Raw genomic sequence first — 8,470 nt, 5'->3', positions numbered from 1 at the left:
TTCTGGAGGGTTGAAGAACATCTGGCTATGTGCTTTTGCCAGTTTCTAGGCCCTTTACTGGGGAAGAAGGGAAACCTTGGGATTGAGGAAGCACCTGGAATGGCATCCCTAAACAGCAAGCCTTCTGACAACTGTTTTGGTGTTACTGAGCTCGATACACTGGCTGCTAGTGGGAGAGGAGCTGTGTAGCAAAGGTGCTCAAGTGCTGCTCAAAGCCCTGACTGTGTGTTCTGATGAGCTGGCAGTCACCGCAGCTGCCACAGCGGAGGGTGGCAAGCTGAGTTTGGGATCTCCCAAGCTGGATGAAGATGAGGAAAACCTGTCATTAGCTATGACCCATCCTTCAAGGAACCAATCTACAGCATGGTACCATAAATTGGTATCCCCTCTATTGTTGGTTCAGGTTATTTTTTGTCCTGTGTGCTAAACATTCCCTTATACAAAATGAATAATCTGTTGATGTGAACATCCTGTAAGCTGTTGTCATCCAAGAGAAGTTGTGAGGGGCTCAGCTGCTCTTCCTGTTGTTTTGTCCCTTCAGAGGGACAGGGCTGGCAATGTTCCCTGTGGACTTTTGAGGGCAAAGCTTGAGTGGAATGTTGGACACATTCCTGAGAAAAAGAGACTGAGGGCACAATGAATCCATCCACAGCCTGTTCTACAGTGGCAGCCCATTGCATTCCTCCGCAATCTCTGATCTTGGTTCTAATGTTCTCTGTTTTCAGCTGGTGGAGAAGTCATCGATCTCACAGGTGAATCTTCTGAGCCTGAAGTCATCATTATCAGTGACAATGAGTCTCCTGTGGTAAGTAGTGAAGGGCACACTCCTCTCCATCTTGCTTTCAAATTAGTTTTCTTGCCTGTCTTCTGGAATCTTACTGAGTAGTCTGGCCCCAAAGGTTGAAAGAAGGCTCTGATTTATCACTTTAGACACAGTTCCCAGTCAGCCCCAAAAACACTCATGAACACATCAGCATGCCTGAGAAGTGCTTGCAGAGAGTGGGTGAACAACCTAAAAGAGGTTGTTGCTTCCGTGATTTAAAGGAGAGCACAGGAAGTCTTTGACTTCCCAAGCAAGAAGTGTTTTTACCTGCAACATCAGTTTAAAGTACCTCTGTCATTGAGCTGTAAAATGCAACTGCAGCTGACTGGAGTATGCACTAATTTGGTTTCTTATTCCAAGAATTCTTTAAAAGTGCCACATTGGGAATTTTTTCATTTTTCCCCTACTATCTTAAAGGAATATGCTTGGATCCAGCCCACAGTGCAGTGTATCTGCTCAAATTTGGGATGCCACTGCTGCTGTGCAAAACAGAAACATGCAGCAAACAGCATGGGCATTTTATCCTGACAGGGCTGTTCCTGAACCTTTGCAAGAAAAGGCCTCAAATTTTACAACAAGATTTTCATGACCCAGCTCCATGTGCACCAAACACAAGAGCAGGTTTGGGTATGGGGTTTTTTCTCCTCAGTAGCTGTTCACATGCTAAGCAGTGTTCAGGCTGTCACAGGTGAAATTGCCAGTTTGGGGGAGAAAGAGAGGAAGAAATGGCTCCAGCCCAAATCCAATTAGGGAACTGAAAAAGGGAAGCAGGGAGTTCAGGTGGTCCCTAAGTGCCTCCATTTCTACTCCATTTCAGGACAGGGAGCAGAGCCAGCAGCAGCCTCATCTTTCCAGAGCATCAGAGAATTCTGTTGAGCCACTGGCAAGGAATGATGAAGAGGAACCAATAGAAGATGATGGGTATGTGAGAGAGAAAGTGTCTATCAAAGCAGTAATTTCAGATAAGTGGTTGAAAGAGGTTTTTGCCAAGCTTTTGGGTTCTGCCTAGCTCTGTGCAAGTACTTCAGACTTGGAATATAGTGGCCTGCCTGGCAGAGAATTAAAATAAACCCAACAAAATCCAGCAGAAGCCTTTCTTCTCTGTTTGTGAAGCCTTAGCTTCTTAGAAGCTGTCCATCTAACATTGAATGTAAGAGAATGGCTGGCCACACTGAAATGCTTGCCGTCCATAAAAATTCTTGGAATGATTGTGTTTCTGGGCTGAGAAGTTGCTTAATCAGAATAGGGGATGTTTTAAGTGCCAACGTTTGCTTTGTTGGTAACCTTTGGTACCCACAAAATTTTTCTCCCATATTTAAATGGCTGCATCCTCTTCTGGTTCTTCTCTCTCTTAGTGCACGGCCAGCAGGTCCTGCCAGTCCTCCGATGAGGGAGGGTGACAACTCTCAGGTGCAGGACAGGGAGCAGAGCCAGCAGTACCCACTTGGCTCCAGAGAGGCAGAGAGTTCAGCTGAGCCACGGGCGAGTGACAACGAAGAGGAACCAAGAGATAACAATGAGTATGTGACTGATGGAGAGTCTCTCCAAAGTGTAGTTTCTGATATATGGTAGACACAGGTTTTTGCCAATCTTTTGGGTTCTACTTGATTCTGTTTGGAGAATTCTTGCTTGAAATGTAGTTGCCTGTCTAGAAGAGAAGTAACAGTAAGAAAATCCCTAAAACCAAAGCAAAATCCTGGAGAAATCTTTCTTCTCCATTCAGGAAGTCATTATTAAATGTTTCTTACGTTATGGATTGTGAAACACCGAAATGCTTGCAGTACATAAAAGCTCTCGCAGTGACTGTGCTTCTGGGTTGGGATGTTGCTTAATCAGAATAAGGGGTTGTTTCAGTTTTTGCAATTTTATGTCTTGGTAGTCCTCTTTGCTCTGTGAAATTGACTGCTGCATATTCTTCTGGTTCTGCTCCCTCTAGTGCATGGACAGCACGTCTCATTAGTCCTCCGATTTGTGAGAATGACAATGCAGAGGTGAGGATCCACAGCCCTTGCTGGGAGGCTCCAACTTGCACATCCCTCCAAGTCCTTTCTTGATGGTGTCCGTAGATGGAGAAGCCCCTGCCAGGATGACACTGGCAGATCTGTGTGTTTCCTATAGTTCTGTAGCATTGAGTGACAGACTGCACGTAGTCCAAGTCTGATTTGCCTGGTGCCAATAGAGCAGCAAACTGGAATTCTGTGCTCCAAATTCCTATTGTGGTTTCTGGTTTTTAGCAGCTGTCTATCTAACACAAAGTGTTTATACTAATCATTTGGCCTTTTGGGGAAGAAAGAGGGAAAGAAAAGACTCCAGGTCAAATCAAGTTAGGGAACTGATAAAGGAGAGCAGGTTTTTCAGGAATATTCAGGCAGCTCCTAATCTGTCTCCATTTTTACCCCATTGCTGGGAGCAGAGCCGGCAACACCCACTTGGTTCCAGAGAAGCAGAAAATGCCGCTGAAGTACTGGCCAATGACAGTGAAGAGGAACCACAGGATATTGAATTGTATGTGACAGATAAAGTGTGTCTTCAAAGTCTAATTTCTGATACATGGTAGAAACCGGTTTCTGCCAAGCTTTATGGTTTTTGTTCCCTGTTCACGAACTCTTAATTAAATGTATCTTTCAGTAACACTTTAGTAACACTGAAGAGCCTGAGGTACATAAAACTAATTGAAAGGGGGCTGGAATGTTTCTAAATCAGAATAAGGGGTGTTTTACTTTTTGGCATTTCTGTATCAGTAACCTGTCATGAATGGTGAAATTAATGGCTGCATGTTCTTTCTGCACCTGATCTCTATAACACAAGGCCCTCTGGTAGTCTCCTCTGCGTGATTTGCATGAGCTGCTACTCACAGGTAAGGATCCACATGTTGTTGTCCTGTCAGATTAGTGGGAGGGGAAGGAACAAAATGGGAGTTGCAAAACTCAGTTGTTTGAGGTGGGTGCCACGGGCAGCTGGCTGGAAGCACAGCCCTTGCTGGGAACGTCCAACTTGCACATCCCTCCAAGTGCCTCCTTGGTGGTGTCCACAGAGGGAGAAGCCCTTTCCAGGATGGCACTGGCAGATCTGTGTGTTCTTTGTAGTTCTAGCATTGACTGATAGAATTCTTTACTCACAAATTTCTGTTGTGGCTTCCTTCCTTCAGCAGCTGTTCATCTAACATAAAGTGTTAAGGTTATCATAGCAGAATTTGCCAGTTTTGGGGAGAACAATGGAAAGAAATAGCGCCAGGTCAAATCTGAATAGGGAACAGGAAGAGGGGACCAGGGAGGAGGTGTTCAGGGGGTTCCTAAGCTGCCTCTATTTCTACCCTGCTGCAACAATGAGAGCAGAATCAGCAGCAACCACTTCTTTGTTTGTCAGGGCAGCAGCTCTTTGTGCTCCTGCTTTGAATGCTCTTAACCAAACATAGAGGGTGATACCCTACCCTTGCTCGCCTCCCCTGCTGTAGCTGCTTTCTGAGCTGAGGTTTGTGTGAAGCACCTGTGGGCTCACCAAATCTAATTGTATCTTCTTTTCTCTCCCTTTCCATGTGTTCCCTTCCCATCAATGGAAGCTTCTTGAAGGTGAGTTGATGTTTTATAGTTGGTAATGGACTTTTATCTAAAAAGTAATAGTTATTTTTGTTGTTCTTTTCCAAGAAAGTCGAGCAGCAGGGATTGAAACTGCTTTTTAGCAAAAGGCAAAGCACAGGGCTGAAGCCTCTGGCCAGTGTCTCAGAGAACGGATGCAATGTGTGTGTGATGGCCTCTGTCAGTCACAGCGGGAAATCCCTGCAAGAAAAGTGGTAGCTGAATACTTATGCAGAAGGAACTTTAATGTGGTAACACTTTCTGCAGTTTTAACTGATTGGTGGTTGATTAGTGTGACATGGGCACTGGAGTTGCAGAGGTCATCGTTGCCTGCGGTTTCTGAGAGTTAAAGAGCAAACAGCATTTCTTGACCCTTTGGCTGCTACAGACCAGGCCATTAGAAATGGTTCTCCCTGTAACTTGGTCAATATGTTGTCCACAGAAATTGGACTTGTTGCTGGGGTGCAGCAGGTAAATAATGATACACTTGAGAGAGACATTGGTTGTTTGTTTCAGTGTTTCACCAGTCTGGGAGCTCAGTGGTATTTCACAAATCAGACACATCCACTATCAAAGTAACTTCTATTATTCATAAATTTAAACCAAGAAGAAATTAGCTTTAATTGGTTGCAAGTGACAAGGTTATCTTCTTAGCTAGTATTCTGTCTTCTTTTGGTTAGTGATTGTCTCACTTCTGACTGTAATTAGTCCACTCAGTGCATTCCTCAGTCTCCCTCTTCTTCTGGGCTGGGGAGTTTCTTGAGTTGCTGCTCCATTAGTCAGTGGTCACAATCTCCCCCTTCAGGAATTACTTTTTACCAGTCAGAGCTGATTTCAGGAGAGTTGGGTTTCTTAGTTTCTTCTTTATCTTGGGAGTTGTGCCAGATGTCCAAGTGTCCCCTCAATTCTGCATTCTTTGTGTCCACTCTCAGTGGGCATCCTTCTCCCCAAACTTTGTTAGGCCTTCCCTGGGTCTGAGCTCCTTGAAGCAAGTCAAGCCCTGAACCTTAACAAGGCAATCCTACCAGCAAGGAATTTGCCCATGGGCATCACTTAGGTCTTGTTTGTGAGTTGTTGTCTATTAAATGGAATAAATTCCCTTCCAGTTGATTTGGCTTGAAAGTGTACAATGATCTAACATATGAGCACAAAGAGCATCCTTCCTTAAGAAATCTTTTACATATTGTGCATTTTGTATCACATATAACTTATGAAAATTAAATTACAGTTTATCGACAGCAAAGGAGAAGGGCCACCCTGAACAGCCGGGTACCAGTGGATGGCTCTGGTAGTGGAACTGGAGCTAATGATGCACCTGGTGCTGACTCAGCCCCTGCAGAACAGGGAGCAGCAGAGGAGGGAACTTCACTTTCAGAGTATGTATGGCTCATGCCCTACCAAATATGAAATTATGTACCTTTTTTTTTTGTTTTCTGCATAGGACTAAGTTATACTGCTATGCCTGGTTTATTTTTGAAGCCTTCCCATACTCTATGTATTTCCCTGCTTCTCTCATGTTGCATGATGATCAAATGATACCATTTGCATTTTGGGAGAAAAAGGCAGCCCAGAGCAGATGTACAACTTTGCACAGAGCCTTAGATATTGAGTGTGAGGGTATGGCAAGGAATGGGAATTACTTGTATCAAATCTGAGAGCTGGGTGAATGACTACACCTTTCTTCTAGTGCAACCAGGACACTCCTTTCCTCAGGACAGGGAGACCCCAAATCCTCATAAATGCAGCACACAGAGACTTAAAGACAGCAGGGTTCTTCAGAGGAAATGTGTCATGGCTAGTCAGTGCAGTTGCATGATTGTGTGAGATTTTATGTATCAATAACCATTGAAGTGTGGTGATCTTAACACCTACATGTTCTTTCTAGTTCTGTTCCCTCTAGTGCACAGCAAGGAGTTGTCATTAGGTGTCCCATTTGCATGGATTCTTACTCAGAGGTAAGGATCCACCTGTTGTTGTCCTTTCTGCTTTGTGGGAGGAGAAAGCCGGAAGGGGAGCTGCACAAGTCAGTTGGGTGATGTGGGTGCTGTGGGCAGCTGGCTGGAAAAACAGCCCTTGCTGTGAAGCTCCACAAGTCACTTCTTGGTGAAGCGAAACTGGCAGATCTGAGAGTGCCTTGTAATTTTTATCCCAGATGCTTTAAATTTCATTTGCCTGGTGCCAATAGAGCAGCAAACTCAAATTCTTTCCTCTCAATACATGTTGTGATTTTCTTTCCTCCAGATTATGCAAAGTGGACGATTGATTGTGGCAACCATGTGTGGCCATGTCTTCTGCAGCGAGTGTCTCCCTGTTGCCCTGGAGACTATCGGCATGTGCCCAACCTGCAGGGTGGAACTTACTCCAGATCTATACCATCCCATTTATATATGAGTGCTTCTGCTTCTCAGGACAGACTCAGATGGATCTTGGACTATAGGCAGTGTAGAGACTTGTTTCTTTATGTATATAGTTTTTCCTGTATATAGTTTCATTTTTGCTCAATTCAATTATAAATAAAGTTTTGAATAGTTGAAATATAGTCTGTCTTCTCTTCTGTGTTGGACTGTGCTGATAGGCAGAGATGTTGTCTAACAGGTGGAAGTAAGGCTCTTGGTTGGAGCAGTCAGAAGCTCGTTCTTTTCCTCTCCCTGTAGTCATTGATTTGGGGGCAATGTGCTAAAGCCACAAGCTTTGTAGTTCTTGGGGCCAGCGTGTGTTGTATGGGGAAAAAGAAACAGGGCCTGTTTGGGGTGAGAGGGATCCGATTTCTCAGGGCAGACTCTGTTGCCCGCTTTGGTGAAAATGTCCCGATTTCATTGCTGAGAAGATAGAAAGAGTAGCAGGTGGTGCACACATCCAAAGAAAGCAAGGTTCTTTGAGAATAACTGGTACATTAACAAACTGCTGCTTTGAGTGTTGTAAGGTTTCATAGAATTAGAATCTGGAGGCTTTTGAAGGAATGTGTTTTTGAATGCATGTAGTTGGTTGCTGACTTTGAGCTGTTGGCAGTACAAGTGTGTTGTAGCTCCAGTTCCTTCAATTACAGCAGTACAATCCTAAGTTCCACTGAAGAGAAATGGAATTGTCCAGAGATATAATAACTGGACATAAGAAAGAAAATTATTCTGCTATCCAAAAGTAATAAAGAGGTAAAGGCAGATCTCAGCTAAAAATGCAACAGTAAATTCATTGTGCCATGATACAGAGAACTGAAAACTAAACTTTCCTTACTTCCAGCATTGTCTTGAAGCCAAATTTTTTATGTCTTTCTCAGTTTTGGTGTTTTATTCCTTTGGATTTCTGTAATTTTGTTCACTTTTAAACAGTAGCGTCTCAAAGACCTTGGCAGGACTCCCATCACAGATCTATAATTTTGTAATGATTAGGGAATGATAGGTCAAGTGTTCTTAAAATGATGTTACAGATATTATGAAGGATGGAAAAAATTCTCAGTTTTAGAGTTTATGTGTGGAGTTCATACCCATTTCTCAAGGAAGCTGCAGAGTTAGATGGAAATCATAGTGTGTTGGGTTAGAGGGCTTCTAAGAGGCCTTCCTCTCATTTGCCCAGGGGTGGAAATGAGAGTGCCCTCCACGTAGGTCCCTTGAGTTGTCCTTCAGGCTGAAAGATTTACCTTTCTTAAATTATTGGGAAACCACCCCAGGCTTCACAACCTTTCAGACCATAAGCAGCAGCCTCATGATGATGCCAGCCAGCTCTCCCAGGACTCTCAGATGGGTCCTGTTTACTTCTGTGGACTTGTATGAGTTAGAGAACTACACCCAAGGAGGGAAAAAGTAGCTGTGGCTGTGGTAAGATGGGAAATGGCAAACATGGAGGAAACGGGTAAGTTTTTTGACCTCTGAAATAAACAAGGATAAGTCTAAAATGTCATTTTAAACTTACTTGGATAAGAAAAAAAAACAGATAAAAACCCCATCTAGTAGCTACCCTACCAGTATTTTAGATGTTTTAGCCTGATATTCCCCAGATAGCTGGGATACTTCTGGTGCAGGCACGTGGAGATTGCAGTGGGGTGTAAATGTGCAGAGGTAAGGGTGGGCTGAATGGA

Source organism: Geospiza fortis, unplaced genomic scaffold, assembly GCF_000277835.1.
Source record: "Geospiza fortis unplaced genomic scaffold, GeoFor_1.0 scaffold11, whole genome shotgun sequence".
Lineage (NCBI taxonomy): Eukaryota > Metazoa > Chordata > Aves > Passeriformes > Thraupidae > Geospiza > Geospiza fortis.
Note: the sequence above shows the minus strand (reverse complement) of the source record.